This window comes from Narcine bancroftii, chromosome 1 (assembly GCF_036971445.1).
Source record: "Narcine bancroftii isolate sNarBan1 chromosome 1, sNarBan1.hap1, whole genome shotgun sequence".
In the NCBI taxonomy this organism is placed as follows: Eukaryota; Metazoa; Chordata; class Chondrichthyes; order Torpediniformes; family Narcinidae; genus Narcine; species Narcine bancroftii.
Genome location: NC_091469.1, coordinates 215,740,235 through 215,760,251, shown reverse-complemented (window position 1 = coordinate 215,760,251; position 20,017 = coordinate 215,740,235). Strand labels below are relative to the sequence as shown.

At 40.0% G+C, this 20,017-nt stretch overlaps 1 long non-coding RNA gene across 9 annotated transcripts in view; it reads left to right on the top strand.

The window, feature by feature from the left end:
• LOC138739151 (uncharacterized) overlaps positions 1-20,017 on the top strand; it is a 49,378-nt gene that overhangs the window by 2,254 nt on the left and 27,107 nt on the right. For all 9 annotated transcript variants that reach the window (XR_011342052.1, XR_011342053.1, XR_011342054.1 and 6 more), the window contains exon 2: positions 5,936-6,024. This is a non-coding gene — a long non-coding RNA (uncharacterized lncRNA). The remainder of the gene's footprint in view (positions 1-5,935; positions 6,025-20,017) is intronic.

The window sequence follows — 20,017 nt, the reverse complement described above, 5'->3', positions numbered from 1 at the left end:
TTAATTAAGTTTATATTTTCTAATCATTCTCATTCCTGAATATTCAAGCATGGAAGTTATTTGATATTCCTTCATTACCAAATGTGCTTAACAATTTGTTAACCTCTCAACCATAATTAGGGGGAAAAAAGAAATAATATTTTGCCAATTTTGTATCATCTACAAACCTCAAAATATGTCCAGCTTATTTATGCATAACAAAAAAATGTCATGGTTCAAATAGGAATCTATTATGGATTCCATTGTAAACTGTTCCCTGGCCAGAAAAACAACCATTCATCGCTAGTCTCTGATTCCAAATTTTTAGCTAATTATATACCCGCTGTTACCATCTCATTAGTGTGCCAGGCTTCCATTTGCTAACTTTAAATGTCATATCATTTTCCTTGGAGAATATTCAAGGCTCAAGAACCCTTCACCCTCCAGTTTCCAAACTTCTTCTCACATCGATTTCCCCCCCACTTACCCAAGATAAGCCATACATCAATGGGGGCTAGATGGATCCAAGCTATAGCCATGCCTTCGTGGGATAAGTAGAACATTCTCCATTTAAGCCCTACTCAACACTGTCCTTCACCTCATTTATCATTGAAATGATGACTGTTGGTATCATATTTTCTTCCAGAATTAGAAACTGTCATCAATTTTGCTGCCCTTTTCTGGCCTTGTACAAGATATAGAACCTATATCCAATCATTACCTCCCTTCCTTTCTCACTTCATAGAATCGTAGAGTCCTTCAACTCAACTCATCAATGCAAACCAAGATGCCCATATGAACTGGTCCTCTTTGCCTCTGTTGGTCCCATGTTGCTCTTCACCCTTTTCTGTCCTTGTACCTGTCCAAATGTCTTTTGAATGTTGAAATTGAACCAACCTGTACCACTTCCTCGAGCAGCTTGTTCCATATACACACCACACTTTAAGAAGAGAGGTTGCCCCTCTTATTTATCTTTTAAAAATATTTTTTCCATACCAGGAGATAGGCAAGTAATAAGTACTTACCATGAGCCCATTGACTTCCAGAGCTGTCTCCCGACCTCCTGTTAGGAACTCCTCTTCATTCAATTTTCCTTCATTGTCAGCTCTTTTGATCTGTCCTGGCCTTCTTTCCACCTTAGTTGACAGATGCCACAAACATGTCCATTAGATATCCTCCACTGCTGGTCTTATTCGATCCTCTATCTTCTGGAACAATGCTGGATTCCCCTTTTCCCCTTCAGTCTTTCTATTCTTCTATTTATGACACCTCTCACATAATGCCACCAACAAACATGTTTTCCTGTTTTCTCAGGAACCCTTCTATGGGGATCCTCTATTTCATTCTTTCCCAATATCTAATCCCTTTCCTATACCACCTTCCTCTGTGCAGTGAACTGAGATTCACTGATGCTGTTATACTGATGGCAGGCTTCGCCTCGATCTACCCATGTATAACCATGGTTTCCCACCTAAACCCCGAACCCTTCTGAAGACTACTGTGAGATCCTACCCTCAGTTATAAGCTAATAAAAGTGTTTGTTCTCCCTCCAGTCAAGAGAGCTTTTATTCGCACTACAATTTTGTTAGCTCATTCCCTGAACGATGGGAGCGCTACTCAAGCCAGGGGTGCTGCTGATAGACCCTCTATCCCCCCCAACGTGGCTGAGGAGTTCATGTACTGGCTGGCCTGCTTTCAGGCCTACCTGAACATGACTAGAGAGGTCTTCCACACCAATGAACTCAGAAGGTCATGTTAAAGATGTATCCTTCCAATTATCGTATATTCCATGTGTCTCATTCGCTTTCTAAACATATTCAACAACATCTGTCGTTCGGGGGGGTGGAGGGGATTTCTGTAAATTTCGCTCCTGTGCTGTTAGGTCTGGACTTCCTGTGTCACCTTAAAAGCGTGATCTTGGAGTATTCTGATCCCCTCCCCCTGTAACAGCTCGGAACAGAGGGCCCTTAAAATTAGAACTCATACGCAGCCTCTCCACACTGATTATCGACGCCCCACCCCACCCCTCTTCCTGAATCTGTCCCTAAACTGCAAACCTATTGCTACTAAGGGCAGGAGGAACAGCACAGCAGATCGAGATTTCATACAGTCTGAGTCACAACATCTGCTCAATGAAGGTATCATCGAACCTAGCACCAGCCTGTGGAGAGCACAAGTGGTGGTGGTGTTAAAAGGAGAAAACAAGTCCAGGCTAGTAATTGACTATGGTGTAGCGGGCCGCTGAACATGCCATACCTGAGGCGGTGACCCGTCACTGGGAGCCCCCGGCCTACATAGCCGGCTGAGATGGGCTACGCGCTTTGAAGTCGGCACTTGACTCAGCAGCACGCAGCTGCAGCTCCCCACTCTGATGGGCTGGCCAGCGGCAGCCTATCGGGTGGATATAGGGAAGCAGCCACACCCGGGATGAGAGGGGTTCTCAGGTAACACTAAACAACCAATCCCATGAAGGGGATCGTAATGCCACCAGTCGGGTGGCAGGATGACATCAGAGATGAGCTTCTGAGCCCTTTATAAGCAAAGCTGTCAACACAATGAATCAGTGTTGAATTCACTCCCATAGTGTGTGCCTCTTTGAGTGTAACCTCTCCAGCAGTAGCAGCTGCTGCAGTGGTGACCCTGATTGCTTTAACCAGCATCATGGACCTGAAGAATGAGTGACCAGCCTGCAATCAACGTGGTCTCATTGAAGCTGCCCAGCTTCTGGACATCACAGCCACAGGTGTTGTTCCAGCAAGCCAAGGCCCAGTTCGCCGTAAGGAAGGAACATCACTGCCAACAACACCCGCTTCTACTATATGGTCGGGGCCCTTGAGCACGTCATGGCAGCATGCATTACTGACTTCCTCCAGAAACCTCCGGAACAAGGGAAGTATCAGGCCATCAAGGAGCTACTAACCCAAGCTCTTGGGAATTCATGACGTGAGCATACTGCCCATCTACATATGGACTGTTTGGGGGATAGGGCCCCATCTGCCCTCTTGAGCGACATGTTCATCTAGAATGATGGCCATGCCCCTTATGCTCTATTCGAGCAAATGTTCCTGGAGACGTTACCCAAGAACCAGGCTACTCATAGCCGAAGAGAACTTTGTGGACCCCAGAAGGGTAACCGTCAGAGCTGACCTGCTCTGGGCAGCAATAAGGGATGCCTGTGTTTCGTTAGACCACGTGACCGCTTCTCGTCAACATCGGCCTACCAGGAGGCCGCTCAACAGACCGACCAGCAAGTCTTCCACCAAGACTGCGAATCCCGGTGAACCTTATTACTTCTACCATCAGGGATGGGTGCTAAGGCCTGCCGATGCCATCATTAGTGGCTGGCCCACACAGCAAGCTTCTCCACATCTGGGATACAATGTCAGACTGATGCTTTCTGGTCGACTCAAGGTGGAAAGCAACGCTTCGGACATAGCCCTGGCCACTAACCTCAACCAGGTGGGTGGGCCGGTTGTGTAATTTTTATTGGAATTTACAAGGCCACAAGCTCTCGAACCCCTCTGTGGAAAAGGAGGAACAAGCCATTGTAGAAGTCATAAGGCACTGGAGACACTACCTGGCTGGTAGGAAATTTATACTCCTCATTGATCAGCGCTCAGTCACATTTGTGTTCAGTTTACCTACCTCGGCTGCACCATTTCATCTGATGCAAGGATCGACAAAGAGATAGACAACAGACTCGCCAAGGCAAATAGCACCTTTGGAAGACTACACAAAAGAGTCTGGAAAAACAACCACCTGAAGAATCACACAAAGATCAGCGTGTACAGAGCCATTGTCATACCCACGCTCCTGTTCGACTCCAAATCATGGGTCCTCTACCAGCATCACCTACGGCTCCTAGAACACTTCCATCAGCGCTGTCTCCGCTCCATCCTCAACATTCATTGGAATGACTTCATCACCAACATCGAAGTACTTGAGCTGGTAGAGTCCGCAAGCATCGAATCCATGCTGCTGAAGACCCAACTGCGCTGGGTGGATCACGTCTCCAGAATGGAGGATCATCGCCTTCCCAAGATCGTGTTCTATGGCGAGCTTTCCACTGGCCACCAAGACAGAGGTGCACGACAAGATTACTAGGTGGAGGATCAAGCTCTCCACCTACAATTATGACATTGCCTACTGGCCAGGACCCCTTAATGACCCTCCAGATGCCTTATCTAGAGGAAGCTGTGCCTTTGCACACACCGGCCAACTGTGGTCTCTGCATAATGAGCTCTGCCATCCAGGGGTTACCCACATGGCTCATTTTGTCAAGGCGCGCAATCTGCCCTACACCATGGGATATGTCAGAAAATGACCAGGTCTTGCCAGGTCTGCGCTGAGTGCAAACCGCACTTCTACCGCACCTGATTGAGTCATCCAGACTCTTTGAACAGCTCAGTGTCAATTTTAAGGGACCTCTCTCCTCCACAAATGGGAACAATTTCTTCCTCTGTCATTAATGAGTACTCCCGCTTCCCGTTCGCCCTCCCATGTCCACTTCTTCAGTCATAAAGACCCTAGATTCCATTTTTGCCCTGTTTGGGTATCCTGGCTATATACACAGTGACCGGGGCTCATCTGTTATGAGCAACAAGCTACGTCAAAACCTCCTGGCGAGGAGCATCACATCCAGCAGGACTACTAGTTACAACCCCCGGGGGAATGGGCAGGTTGAATAGGAAAATGCCAGTCTGGAAGGCTGTCAAACTGGCCCTGAAGTCAAAAGGCCTTCCAGACTCACGCTGGCAGGAAGTTCTTCCTATGGCACTATTATGTACAGCAACCAATGCTACTCCTCATGAGCTACTATTCAACTTTGAGAGGTGTTCGACATTAGGAACTACACTCCGATTCTGGCTCACCACTCCTGGTCCAGTCCTTCTCAGGAAGCATGTGAGGAGAAGCAAGACCGACCCCCTGGGTAGAAAGGATGAAACTGCTCCATGCCAATCACACATACACCTATGTGGAGTGCCCAGATTGCAAGGAGGACACGGTCTCCATCAGGGGGCCTGTTACCCACCGGAACAGAGGGTATGTTGCCTCAAGTACCCTACAAGCTGTGGAGCTCATTCTCACCATTCCCAGTCAGGGCCTCAGGGGATCCAGTTCAGGAGGAAAGTGGATCCACCACCACCAGAGACTCCGCCCACCAATCCTCCCCCAAAAGGGGACCAGGAGACCTATGGAGCCCAAGGCCCTCGCATGCTTAGGCGCTCCACCAGGATCTCCAGACCCCCAGACTGCTTGAATTTGTAAATAGCTGTATAATTTTTAATTTTTTTTTTCCTGAATCAATGTTTTCGGTCTTCATCCACAGACCCTAAATTCTGCAGGAAGGGGTGAACCAGTGAACTGAAATTCACAGGTGGTGTGTTATGCTGATGGCTGGTTCTGCCTCCTGGCTCCATCCCCATCTACCCATATATAACCCTGGTATCCTGCCTAAACCCTGAGCACTTCTGAAGACCACTGTAAGACCCTACCCTCAGTTATAAGCTAATAAAAGTCTATATTCTCCTCCCAGTCGTGAGAGCTTATATCCACGCTACACTCTAACTGCAAATTTATACAGTCAGAATGCACTTTGGAGTCTCATGAACTCTGCATAATAAAAAAGAAGCAGGTAAACCTCATCCAGCTGTAAAGAATTATAACATGCTGGAATTCTATTAAGAGCCATATGTGCTTTTTTTGTGAAGCTGACTCACATACAGCTTTTATTTGTAAAGCAAGTGCTGGAAAATAAATACAAACACTGCATAACAGTGATACATCAAAAGATTGAACTGAAGCCATATGGAGGGACACTGGAACCAGAGAGGTTTTGAATGTGTTACTATCTTGTAACACATTGCACTCAGGGGGTTCTTCTTTACAATTTGTAAAGATTTACAAGAGATCATATTGTTCCTATTTCTATTTTAATTGTTTGTTTTCCCAGCAGCAGATCCTTTGACTGCCAGCAATGAGCAACAATAGCATCACGTGACTTCAGTAGAACTATAATGCATGACTTGGACAAGAATGAGATAGGTACATAATTAAATATTACTGGAAAGTATTTGGATATACCCTAATCAATGCTGTTACAGTGCTAGTGACTCATGTTCAAATTCCGCGCTGTGTGTAAGGAGTTTATCCAATCTCCTGTCTGCCTGGGTTTTCCCCATGTGCCCTACTTTCCTCCCACCATTCAAAACATACGAGGGTTGTAGATTAATTGGTGCAAGGGCTTGAGGGCCAGAAGAGCCTGTCATTCTGCTGCATGTCTAAATTTAAAAAGAAATCTGTTAGGTGTCTTATTCAGAATTTTAGATTTGCAGTGGATAGGATCATTGACATTTAAAATTTGCCTAACCATTCTACAACTGGTTTGGAATAATGTTGCATGTTAATGGGATTGCTCAATGACAGTTGGCAGACTCGTCATTACCTATTTTGATAAAGCAAGGCTTTGAACTCTATTTTTTTTGTGTGTAGGTCCCATAAAAAGATGCATTATATCTGTTTACCACTGTAGTTTTCAACCTTTTTCTTTCCACTCACAAGCCACCTTCAGTAATCCCTATGCCAGAGGTGCTCTGTGACTAGTCAGGGATTGCTTAAGGTGTTCTGTGGGGGGGGGGGAAGTAAAACATTTGAAAACCACTGGTTTAGCATATTCAAAACTGAGTTTTAATTGAAATGATTTGAAGCTCATTAAGAAAAACATAGATGAGGGTAAAATTTTTATTATCATGGCCATTGTGTGACGTAACTACATTTCGAAATGAATCGCATTTTGAGATTTTCTGCAAAATTCTCCAGTTGTCAGAATGCAGTTATGCTTCGTTTTAATCCCCATTAATCCATTCCCACGATTCATGTTGTGCCTAACAAACAAACTGCCATGAATAGCCGTGACATGCAAAACAGTCACTGGTTGACAAGACCTGTGTGTGGTCCTGTTGTATCTGTCAACTGCTGGTCTGCCATTATTCAATGTGACAGGTGCTCCTGATTGCAGACTCTCCCAAATGTCTCTGTGTCACGAAACTGCATAGAAGGGGCATGGTGGCTGATCACTCTTGCGATGTCTCTATCATCCAGGATGCACAGCTTCAGCTGGATACGATCACAAGTGGAATATAAATGCAGAGGTTGAAGCTGGAAAAGCACTTACAATCTGAAAATACTTGAATTAACTGAGATAAAAGAGATATTTTGAAGTAGTTGAAATATTCTGCAATTCCTTTCTCTTACTTGGAAAATTATTATTCGTATTCATGTGATCAATGTGATTTTGAAGTTCCTACAGCAATTGGAACCTTCTCTAACTAAATACTACATCCTGCATCATAATCAAGTGGCCACAAACAGCAGGGGCCAAATATAGATTAAAGTTCTACTTGTCTCAATCATATGTATTAACCTCAGAAGCAGACAATTCCAATTTACCAGAGAGTCATAGAATTGTATACCACAGAAACACTGGGATGTGACATGAAAGCAGAGCAATCATTGGAAATCCATGCAGTCACAAGGAGAATGGGCCGCCCTGAACTGGTCAGAATTAAATCACGTTCACTGGAGCTTTGAGATAACTTCCTGCCAATTAATGGAAAGTTTTACATGATCAATTGCCTTCAGACCTTGCATTAATGGAACTAGACAGATGATTGGAGCTAAAAGGGGGCAAGATATCTTATTCCCCAACATTTAATTAAAGATGAATTGTGTCAAACACTCTGTCATCCATTCCTTAACATGCCTGACTTTATATTTGGTGACCAACCTAATTTTGCTCCTTCAATTACACATTTATGTTTTAAATCACTCCATAGTACTTAGTCTTACCTTAACAAACTTCCTAATAGTATGTACGATACACAGAGCATTGGTTGGAATATTATGCCCCATGTCATTACGCCATGAACAGAATAGCAGTGTTACAATTTCTGCACAGACATGGTTAAACAGGGAAATGCTGAAGTGTTCTCATTGATGGAGCCTTACTTTTCTAGCTATGTTTTTCACAAGATAATAGGAGCCTGAGTAGGCCACATGATGCCTCTAGTCTGCCCTGCTGTTCAATATGATCTTGGTGATTTAGGCTGGTTTCACCTCCTCTTCTGTGCCAGTTCCTCACAACCCACAATTTTATTTTTCAAATATTACCCATATCCTGCTTAAATATTTCCAATGATGAGACATTTACCATCCTCAAAGGCAGATAATTTCACAGATTCACTATCATGTGAGAAAATAAACATCACCTTCCCTCTGTCAAACCCTTTTGCAGTCTTATACATTTGAATAAATTCCTTTAAACCTCAAGGAATACAATCCCAAACTGTCTAGCCTCTCTTGATAAGATTCCCTCTCACCCTAGGAATTCGCCTGGTGCATCTCCTTTGATCTCTCTCCAGTAAGATTATAGCTTTTTTCCTTGTGAGGCCTCAGCATAACCCAGTACCTTGTAGTACAGGTATGAGAACTGATCCAGTCACATTGGACCGTCCTCCACACCATCAACTCCACTTCCTGCTGCATCAAAAAAAGTTGCCAAAAAACTGAAGGACCCTTCCCACCCCTCTCACATACTTACCTAAATCCTTATTTAGGGAGAAGGTTTAACAGAGTGAGATCAACAGGTTCAAAATCAGTTTCTTCTTGGCAACTATCAGGCTCCTGAATCCGAATCCAAAACAGATTTTATTATCATGATCATGTCATGAAATTCATTGTTTTGCAGCAGCAATCCCTAGTGCAAACATTGCCATAAATTATATTTAAAATATACTACAGTGCAACAGAGAAAGTGAGGGAGTATCTGTGGTTTATCGTCCATTCAGAAATTGGATGGCAAAGAGGATTAAGCCACCCTTGTGCTGCTAGCTGTTCATCTTCTTTCTCCTGTACCACCTCCCTGATGGTAGCAGTATGAAGAGGGCATGACCTGGGTGGTTAGGGCCCTTGAGGATAGAGGCCACTTTCTTAAGACACTGTCCCTTGATGATGGTCTTGATCGAGTGAAGACTAATGCCCACGATGGTACTCGCCAATTTCACAACTCTCTTCAGTTTCTTCATGCCCTGTGCATTGGCACCCCCATACCAGATAGTGGTGCAACCAGTCAGAATGCTCTCCACTGTACACTTGCAGAAACTTGCAAGAGCCTTTGGTGACATACCTGATCTCCTTGAACTCCTCGTGAAGTCTCGCTGCTGGTTAGGCTTCTTTGAGATTGCATCGACATGGAGGCCCCAGGACAGATCTTCTAAAGATGTTGACATTCAGGAATTTGAAGTTCTTAACCTTTTCCACTGCTGTCTCCTTGATGAGGATTGCTTTGTGTTCTCCTGGTTTCCCCTTCCTGAAGTCCACAAACAGTTCCTTAGTTTTGCTAAGTGCAAGGATGTTTTGACACCACTCAGCTTGCTGATCTAGCTCCCTCTTGTACACTTCCTCATTGCTGTCTGTGATGCTGTTGATAACCATGGCGACATTGGCAAATGTGCAGATGGTATTTAAATTGTGCCCAGCCACACAGTCATGGAGTAGAGCGAGTAGAGCAATGGGCTAAGCACTCATCCTTCAGGTTTACCTGTGTTGATTGTCAGTGAGGAGGAGACATGGTTTCTGATTCCATCTGACAGTGAAAAGGAAGACAAGGATCCAGTTGCAAAGGAGGGGTGCAGAGGCCCAAGATTTGGAGCTTGTTGACCAGCATTGAGGGTGTGATGGTGTTGAAATCTGAGCTATGGTCAATGAAGAGTAGCCTGGTGTACGTTTGGCTGTTGTCTAGGTTTATCCAGAGCTGAGTGGAGATCCAGTGAGATTGCATCTGCTACGGAGTGATTATGATGATAGGAAAATTGCAGTGGGTCCAGATCTTTACTTAGTTAATTCTGGCCATGACCAACCTCTCAAAGCATTTCATCACAGTAGATGTTAGTGCTACTGGACAATAGTCATTGAGGCGGCCCACTCTACTCTTCTTGGGTACCGGGATGATTGATGCCTTTTTGAAATAGGTGGGAACCTCTGACTTCAGCAGTGAAAGACTGAAAATGTCTGACAATACTCCTGCCCATTGATTGGCACAGATTTTCAGTACTTTTCCAGGTACGCCTAAAGGGCCTGATGCTTTGCGAGGGTTCACCCTCTGGAAGGATGTTCTAACATTGACCTGAGAAACAGATATCACAAGGTCCTCAGCTTCTGCAGGGATTCTCATAAGTACTGTTGAGTAGTCCTTTTCACAGTGATCAGGTAGTGAAGCATCACAGTTCTTTATGGTGTTTGATCTCATTTTGTTGGATGTAATGGCCTGCAATCCCTGTCAAGTGTCTGATTCTGTCTCTAACTTCCCTCTGAATTGCCTGCTGAGATGGCATTCTATAGGTCGTACCTTGACTTTCTGAGGATATCTGGATCACCAGCTTTAAATGCCATCAATTCTACTCTTGGCAGGTTACTAATCTTTTGATTCATCCTCTGCTTCTGAATGGGGTGCACATGGTATGTACACATGAGCAGACACTAATCCACGCAGAACTTGATGAAGTCAGTGACAGCCATGGCATAGTCATTCAAGTTTGAGGTTGAGTCCTTGAATATGGTCCAGTCCACTGATTCAAAGCAGTCTTACAGACACTCCTCTACCTCCCTCAACCAGATGTTCACCGTCTTCACCAATGGTGCTCATCCTCTAGTTTTACACCAGGAATAGTACAACCAGATGATCAGACTTGCTGACGCGCAGTCATGGGATGGCTCAGTAGGTGTTCCTCATGGGGGTGTAGCAGTGGTCAAGTGTGTTCTCGCAGGTGACAAGCTGGTGGTAGCTCACAAGGGATTTCTTCAGGTTGGCCTGAATGAAGTCACATACAATGATTGGCAAGGCATCAGGGTGTGCTATTCCTGGCTGCTGATAACAGTGTTTAGTCCCTCCAGTGCTAGTCTGATACCTCCCTGGGGCAGAATGTATACTGAGACCAAGCTAATGGTGGTGAACTCCCTTGTCACTCGATTGCCAGAAGTTTCAGCTCGGGGGGAGCAGGACTGGGAGATAACCATTATGTTTGTGCACCCTGATGATGTCACAAATGCTGCCTCCTCTGGGTTTTCCCCTCACATTAGTGTCCATTCTGCATGGTGGCAGGTAAAGCCCTCGGGCTGCAGTTCTGTCTGGAGTGCTCTCATTTCACCATGTCTCGGTGAAGCACATGACAGAGCCATCCTGGTCCCTCTGCTGCTGTAAACTGGCTCTAAATTCATCCAGTTTATTTTCAAGATTGTCCAGTAGGACAGCAGGGAGTGGAAGCCTCAGGGCCCAGCATCTTAGCTTGACCTGTAAACCCCCTCTGCGTCCACATGGTCAGGTCATCTTTAAATAACCCAAACACCAACTGAATCTCCCACAATCTTCCAAGTTTGCAATTTCCGAAAATGGCAAGATCTACAAACGTCCTTAGTAGAGCGTCCTTAGAATGATCCTTACTATAGTGATCTCATGCTGCCCTTAGTAGGTACAAAGTGATCATTCACCATAATACCACGTCATAATCCACTCTTGCTCTTCTACTTTACATTGCTATTTGAATTGATTTGCAAACCAGGTAGCATGAAACTGAACTTTTAAACTCCAGACACATCACATTTGCTTCTTGAACAACTTATTAAACATGTCTGGTAATTTTTTTTATAATTCATGCATGAGAACATCTGGATCCCTTAGTCTTTCACAATTTTGATAATAATCTGCTCTTTGATTTCCCCTTACTGAAACACTGGTCCTCACATTTAGGACATAGAATTTCGCCCCATGTTTCTGCACTGAACATAGCGCCCAAGTTAAATTAAATCTCTGCTGCTTTCTTTTTGTTTAGACATATAACAGGCACTTCCACCCCATGAGCCCATGCCATGAAATTCACTTAAAACTCTGGTATGTTTTGATGTTTGGAAGGAAACCAGAGCACCCATAAGAAATTCATGCAGACTTGGGGAGAGCGTAAAAACTCTTTACAGACAGCGCGGGATCTGAACTCAGGTTGCTGGCAGTGTAACAGCTATCTAACCATGTTGATACACATGTTACATCACCCTCTATTCCTTGTATATTCAAGTGTTTCCCCAGAGTCTATTGTATATGCATCCACCACATCTCCTGGCAGCTCACTCCAGGCACTTACCAGCTGTGTTTAAAACAAAATCCCTTCATATTTCCATTAATCTTTTGCCCCCCCGCCCTCCACCTCACCTTAAATGCATATCCTCTAATTATTAGAATTTAATATGGGAGATTTGTATCCTGCAAAAATGATTCTACCGTCTACCCTATCGATGCCTCTCATAACTTTATAAACTTCTGTCAGGTCACTCAGCCACTGATGCTCCAGAGAAAACAATCATGTTTGTTCAAGCTCTCCTTATAATTTATACCCACTCGAAGAGGCAACAGCCTGGTAAATTTCTCTGTACCCTTATCCAAAGTCTCCACATGCTTCTTGCCATGGGGCAACCAAAATTGCACACAATACTTCACTGTGGCCTAACCAAAGTTTTCTCTGCCGCAGCATGACTTGTATTAAATGTCCCACCCAATCAAGGCAAACATCCAATATACCCTATCTAATTACCCTTTCTTCTTATGTGGGCACATTCGAGATATATGGATATGAACATCCCAAATCCCTTTGCACATCAAAGCTTTAAAGAGCCCGATCATTAGTTATATACATTTCCTTTCCAAAGTGCTATACCTCACACTTATCTGGTTTAAACTCCGACATCTTCTCCACATTAAACTTCAACTTCACATTAAATTCCACTTGCCAGGTTTTCAATCTTTCTATCTATATCCCACTTCAGAACCACGAAGACCTTATCACAATATGAATCCAGCAATGTTGTTTAAATCAGCAGGATTGAGGTGACATTGAAACATTCATCTGATTTTACAATGACGTGCCCAGAAAATATAATGTTTTGTTGTGAGTGATCTGTGTGAGTTTGTAGTGCCTCACTATGCCACAGCAAGTATCTTAAAAAAGTAATTTCGTAGATGGGGATTGTAACGCCCGCAAGTAAATGTTTCAAGATATGTAGGAACTTTAAGTGCTTTGTTCGTAATATTATAGCCTTCACGTTATTTTCTAGTCTTTCCTTTCTCTGGTTTGTAAATTGTTTAAAAGTTTAATTGAAAAACTCAGATCTATTTTTAGAGGGGGGAGGGTTTGATCATCTGAAATATCAAAATGTAATAGCAATAATAAGTTTCATATATTAACTGCCCAATAGTAAAATCTAAAATTGATTTAGATCAAAAAAAAATATCTGTGTTGGCAGTTTTAGGCTCTTCCTTTTACCTTTTTCCTTTTTGAAATTTCTGGATTATCCAATAATGAGACAGACTGAGAATATGGGCACGTTAGGAATTTTTTTTGCTATCTTAATGTTTCTTTATTGTAAAGAATCATCTTTTTCATCTTCTATCTTGGATGCAGGTTTTATGGAAGGGTTGGATTGGGAATAAAAAGTTTTAGGGATCTATAATTTTGCTTCATTTGAACAATTAACAATTAAATTCAATCTTCCTAATAAGAATTTTTTTTAGATATCTACAAATTAGGCATTTTGTTCAGTATTCCTCGAATTCTCAAAATTAATGTTCTTGATTTATTATTTGAATTAAAGTTTTCCCATGGTGGATCAATAGCAATTATTTATAGCAATTTGATGGACCTAAGAATATGTTCAGGGAAGGGTATCAAGAATGAATGGGAACAAGATATGAATACATCAAAATTTCAGATGAAAATTGGGATAACATACTTGATGTGATTAATAATTCTTCATCCTGTGCATGATATTGTTGAAAGTTGTACGTAGAATACATATGTCCAAAGTTAGATTATCTCATTTATAGCCTGATGTTGATCTACTATGTGACAAATGTCACATTTATGAGGCCCCTTTGATTCATATGTTCTGGGAGTGTCCAGGACTACAAGAATATTGGGAACAATTCTTTAAAACTCTATCACAGATTTTTAGGATTAAATTAGAATATTGTCCTTTTATTGGTTTGTTTGGTTATTCCCTAGAAGAGAGGATTTCCTTGAATTTAATTCAAAAAAAGAATAGTAGCTTTTACTTCATTGATGGCCAGACGAGGAATTTTGATTAGATGGAAAGGCCGCAGGGCACCAAATCATAAGCAACATTATATCTTATTTGAGTTTAGAGAAAATTAGATATAATGTTAAAGAGATCAAGGTTGAATTTGACAAGATATGGGGCCCATTCTTGGACTATTATCATAATTTGATTACTTAGGTAGTGGTGCTCTGGGCTTTCCTATCTGATGTGTGAGAGTCAAAACTTGATTCTTTACAATTTATTTGCTGGTGACCAAGAAGAAAAAGGCATAGGAGAAGAGAGAGAAAGGGGAACAGGGAGGAGCACAGGCTAACAGGTTTGAGGACACAGGTGGGAGGTAGAAGAGAAAAAAGCTGAGAAGTCATAAGGGGAGAGGTCAGAGGTAGATCTCTGATAGGAGAAGTAAGGGAACAGAATGCCAGCTCTCCATCTGCAGATTTTCTGCTTTTAACTGAATAAACTACTTTTCTCTTTTCTTCCTGGTTTACTAGATCAGCCAGCTAATAAATCCACAACTCTGGATACCAGAAATCTCATTGATTTAGTGCTTGACACCAAATAATAAATAAATGCACACAACAGAAATCACCATAATCTTTTGTGGGGAGTTTTCCTCAAGGTCGGTGATGAGCATTACTGCTCTGCTGCTAAAGGAAAAAGGAAGAGCCTAAAACTACCAACATAGAAATTTTTTTTGATCTAAATCAATTTTAGATTTCATGATTACCGGTCAATTTTCAATTTTGTTTCATAACTTTGATTCCAAAAAGTTTCAAGTTCTGAGACATTCCACAAGATCAATCCTTCCATTAAGTTGATTCCTTTTCGTCAAATATTTCATTTAATTTTCATGATACAACATGATAGAATTCTCATCCAACCCATGCCTCCCAATTACAGCCAATTATCCTACCAACCCCATTGTTTTGCAGAGCTTTAGGAAACTGGAGCACCTAGAGAAAACTCACGCAGGTCACAGTGACAATGTACAAACTCCTTACTGACAGAGGAAGATCCGAACACGGGTCACTGGCACTTTATTGGCATTGTGCTGACTGCTACCCTAACCATGCCACCCTAAAATAGAATTCCTTTTTCTTTTAATAAAATGCTTTCTGGCATCCTGTTTAAAGTGCTGAGTTCAATAAAAATTTTGCACAAGCTATCGAAATAGAAGTGTTAGATCACAGTTATGTATTCTTAGAAGTTCAAAGATGATACATATTAAAACTCCCTTAAAATTTGATAAGGCTGATAGGAATAAATTATTATCATCAGCTGAAATGGAACTGTTGCTAATATGGTAGTACTCACTTAAACTGCACTAGTTCTGGAGACTCATACAGATGGACACATACAAGTTTGTTGACAACACTGTCATCCTTCTCACGACCAGTCACCAACTCTATTGTCCGCATTTCCCCTTGCCATATTCAAGGATTAAAAACAAGCACAAATTCAGGTGCAAGTGTCCTTGTTCTGCAACAGTATGCAAATTTATTTGAGGTGTAATAGATGGATAACCAATATGTAAGAAAACCCGGATTAATTTCCCACTTTGCCATTTTGCTTACTTTTGGAAAAAAAATGTTTGCACGGCATGTTTGGCCAAGACATCAGCTTCTCTTTTCAAGTATTTTTTTTTAATTTGTGGTCAAATCAAGGATCTTTTATGGGGGGGGGGGGAGCATGGTGTGATGGCATGGGGGAAGACGTGAAAAATGCCTTTCCTGGCAGAATTAATTAAAACCTGAGTTTTAAAAATATTTTTTAAATAGTGGATAATTTTTAAATTCTTCTGAAGGTCTCAAAAAAAATGGCTGAAAGAAAATCCAAAGCTCAAACTGTTTTAAAAAAATAGCTACACTAGAAGTAACTGTAATGGAAGAAGCTGGGCCTATCTTGAAAATTCAGCCTCTGATCTTGATTCCTCTCCAGTCTCACTCAGTGTGACCTCATTGGGTAGGAATTCAGTCTCCAGCGCCACCTTCTCAGGGAGCTGGAGAAGATGGTGCTGGAGCACGGAAAAAGACAGTAGAGATGAATACGGAACAACCGTGCATGCGCAGATCATCGTGCATGCACACAATGGAGCCGACCAATTCAGAGCCTGTGGACCTGACAGCAAGTACCGTCTCAAGTCAGACGAGGGCAAGACAAAGTGCCCTTACACGGTTTTAGCTATTAGTGACATCTACAGAAGAAGAGGAGGTCAGAATGGAAGAAGAAAGTTATGTTCCACAATCACAAAGAGGGAAGTCAGAAGAAGGAGGAGGGCAATATACTCAAGGTAAAGAGGGTGCATATTATGTTACTCTAGAACCTTTTGACCCACAGATTTTTAATAAAATTTCTCAACAAATTGATTCAATTAGTGATAAAATGGATGCAAAGTTTGCAGAAGAACAGATTTTACTGTACATTGGGAGCTATTAAGGAAGAAGTGACAGTAATGAAGACACATGGCAAAGTGTATTAAAACTGTTGATGAATTTAAAATTAAGGTTCAAAAGTTTGAAGAAGATTTTCAAGATTGTCATGTGGAAGTAGAAAAATGTAAAGATAGAGTTAATAAGCTAGAAGATTCTTTTACGACATGGGAAATTCACAAAAAGGATTTATTGCACAAAGGTGACACTTTGGAAAGTCAGAGTCAAAGAAATAATGTCAAAATTGTTGGTCTTCCTGTAGATTTTGAGGGTACTAAATTCAGTACAATTTTTATCAAAATTGAATCCCTGAAATTTTGGGACCTGACAATTTTGCTAATGGATTGGAACTTAATAGAGCACATAAGGTTAGAAACTAACCTTATCCAGGACAACCGCCACACTCTATTTTAATTAAATTCTTACAGTTATCAAGATAGAGAAATGATTTTGAAGATGGCAGTTCAAAAAGCCGGGGAACAACAGAGCCCCTTAATGATTCAGAATAATAAAGTATTTTTTAAATGCAGATTGGAGTAATGCTATCGTTCAAAGAAGAAAAGAATTTCATCCAACAAATTCAGTTTTATGGAAGAAGGGATATAAATTTGCTATTCGATATCCAACAGTTCTTAAAGTCTTTTATGGAGAATACCAAGCACAATCTTTTTGCTAATGAATCTAATGTTTGAAATTTGCTAATTCATTGCCTAACAACAAGCAAAATGGGAGGCAATGTTATTCACCTCAGCAAATGGAAAGCAGTCAAGATTAATCAAAAGAAGAGATTTTAACAGAGGGTCAAAAGTTGACTGAAATTCAAGTTGAAATTGATGATGATCAAGTTAATAGAGACCTTGAAGAAGCTTTCCATACCTCATTGACTGATTGATATCAATTTTGATATTCTTGTCGGGGGGAGGGGCAGATTCTCTTTTTCTCCCGCTTTCTTCTTCCTGGCCTCATGCCACTAGTGATGAAAGCCACTTCTCATAATAAAGGGGGTTAGTGCTGACCTAATCAGAACCTCTGGGTTTTATTTTTTGTTTTTAAAATTTTATTGTTGGGGTTTCTTACTTTCTATCTTTGGTGATGTTGTATGTTTTAAGATTGGCTGTGGAACAGAGACGTTCAGGGGTGGAAATGGGAGTCAAGTATTTTTTTCCAATTATATTATGGTGGTACATAGTTTGAATTATATAACATTTAATGTGAATGGGCTCAATAATAAAATTAAAAGGAAGAGAGTTTTAGCTCATGTTGAAAGTTGAAAGTAGATATTGCTTTTTTGCAGGACTGAGAAAGAACATAAAAAGTTGAAAAGAGAATGGGTTGGTCAGGTTTTTGCTTTGTCTTTTAATTCCAATGCAAGAGGAGTGGCCATTTTAGTTAATAAAAAGTTACAATTTAAATTAGAATCAATGGTTATTGACCCTGTTGGAAGATATGTTTTGGTGAATTGTCACATTTATTCAGAATCTTGGACTTTCTTGAATGTTTACGCATTTAATACAGATGGTGAGAAATTTATCCAAGATGTTTTTTTTTTAAATTTGGTAGAAACAAATGGAAATATAATCATTGGTGGAGATTTTAATTGTTGTTTAGATCTAATTGTAGATAAATCTCAGAAGTCTTTAAATTTTTTTTTAAGTTAATGAAAGATTTGAATCTGGTAGATATTTGGATAAAATTGAATACCAGGGAAAGAGATTATTCATTTTATTCACATCACTGATTCTTATTCTAGAATAGTTTTTTTTTTAATTTTGGCTCATTTGCAGGGAAGAATTGAATATGCACAACACAAACCTTGAATTGTATTAGATCATTCACCATTATTGATGTAATGTTTAAGTTCTGATAAAACTGATTCAATTCGATGGAGATTTAAAACTCCATTATTAAAACATGTAGAATTTTGTAATTTTATGAGGAATCAAATACAAATATATTTTGATGTAAATACTAATTCAGTTGATAATAAATTTGTTTTATGGGATGCATTAACAGCCTATTAAATATTAAATTATTATTTGACCTCTTAAAAAGTTATTCAACTAAAATTTAAAAAAATATATTTTAAAGAGGTAGATAAATTAAAGAAGGAAATAACAATTTTGGAAAAAAATTGCATAAAGATTAATCTGTTAAAATGTTTGGAATTAATAAATAAAAATACATTATAATTCAATACAGACATATAGAATAGATAATTTAATTGATAGAACTATACAGAAATATTATGAATTAGGAGAAAGAGCATATTATTAGCTTGGCAATTAAAAATGGAACAAGCATCAAGAACTATTAATGCTGTAAAAAGGAATTCAAAAATTACTTATAAATCTCAAGATACAAATGATTCTTTTAAGGAGTATTTTACTAAATTATATAAATCTCACTCAATAGATGATGAAGGAAAAATTAATGCATTTTTACAGAAGCTTCAACTTCCATCTTTAAATTGTCAAGCTCGTAATGATTTAGATTCTCCATTTATGTTGAATGAAGTTAATAAAGCTTTAAATTCTATGCAAAATGGTAAATCTCAGGTTAAGATGGTGTTACATGTGAATTTTATAAAAAAGTTTAAAGATTTATTAATGCCCTTATTAATGGATGTAATACAATAAGCAACTTAAACTTGCTCATTACCAGAATCCTTTTCAAATGCTACAATAATAGTAATACCCAAGAAAGACAAAGATTTATTAAAACCAGAATCTTATAGACCTATATCATTATTAAATGTTGATTAAAAGATTGTAGCTAAAGTGTTGACTAATAGAATGAAAGCATATTTACCTGAATTGGTTCATTTAGATCAATCAGGATTTGTTAGAAAGAGATATTTTGCTGGTAATATTGCTCAACTAATTAATTTAATTCATATCTCTCAGAAGAAGTCAAATTTAGCTTTAATGTTATCATTAGATGGCAAAAAATCTTTTCTTTTCCAATCTTTTTATTATTATTATAATTTATAAACACATACAGTTCAAAGAGATATGAAAAATACATAGTAAATAACGAATTAATACAGAGATATTAAACAATAATATTGCAGAATAAAAATATATCATAAAAATTTTTTTTAGATCAGTTTAGAGTATGAACTATCTCTAAAAAAAATGATATAATTAATAAAAATATATAAAAAAAGAGAGAAAAAAAAAACCCAAAAAGGAAGAAAAAACAAATACAAATAAAAAAACTTTAAAAAAAATACCTACCGATATAGCTAAATCACGCCGATCACTCCGATCTCATCTAACAGCCCAATTATCATACATAATCATAAAAAGAAAACAGAGCCAGATCAACTCACCACAAATGAAAATATTGAATAAATGGTCGCCAGGTTAACTCAAACTTAGAAGGGGATTCATAGACAGAGTTTCTAATTTTCTCTAAATTTAAACATAGTATAGTTTGGGTAAACCATT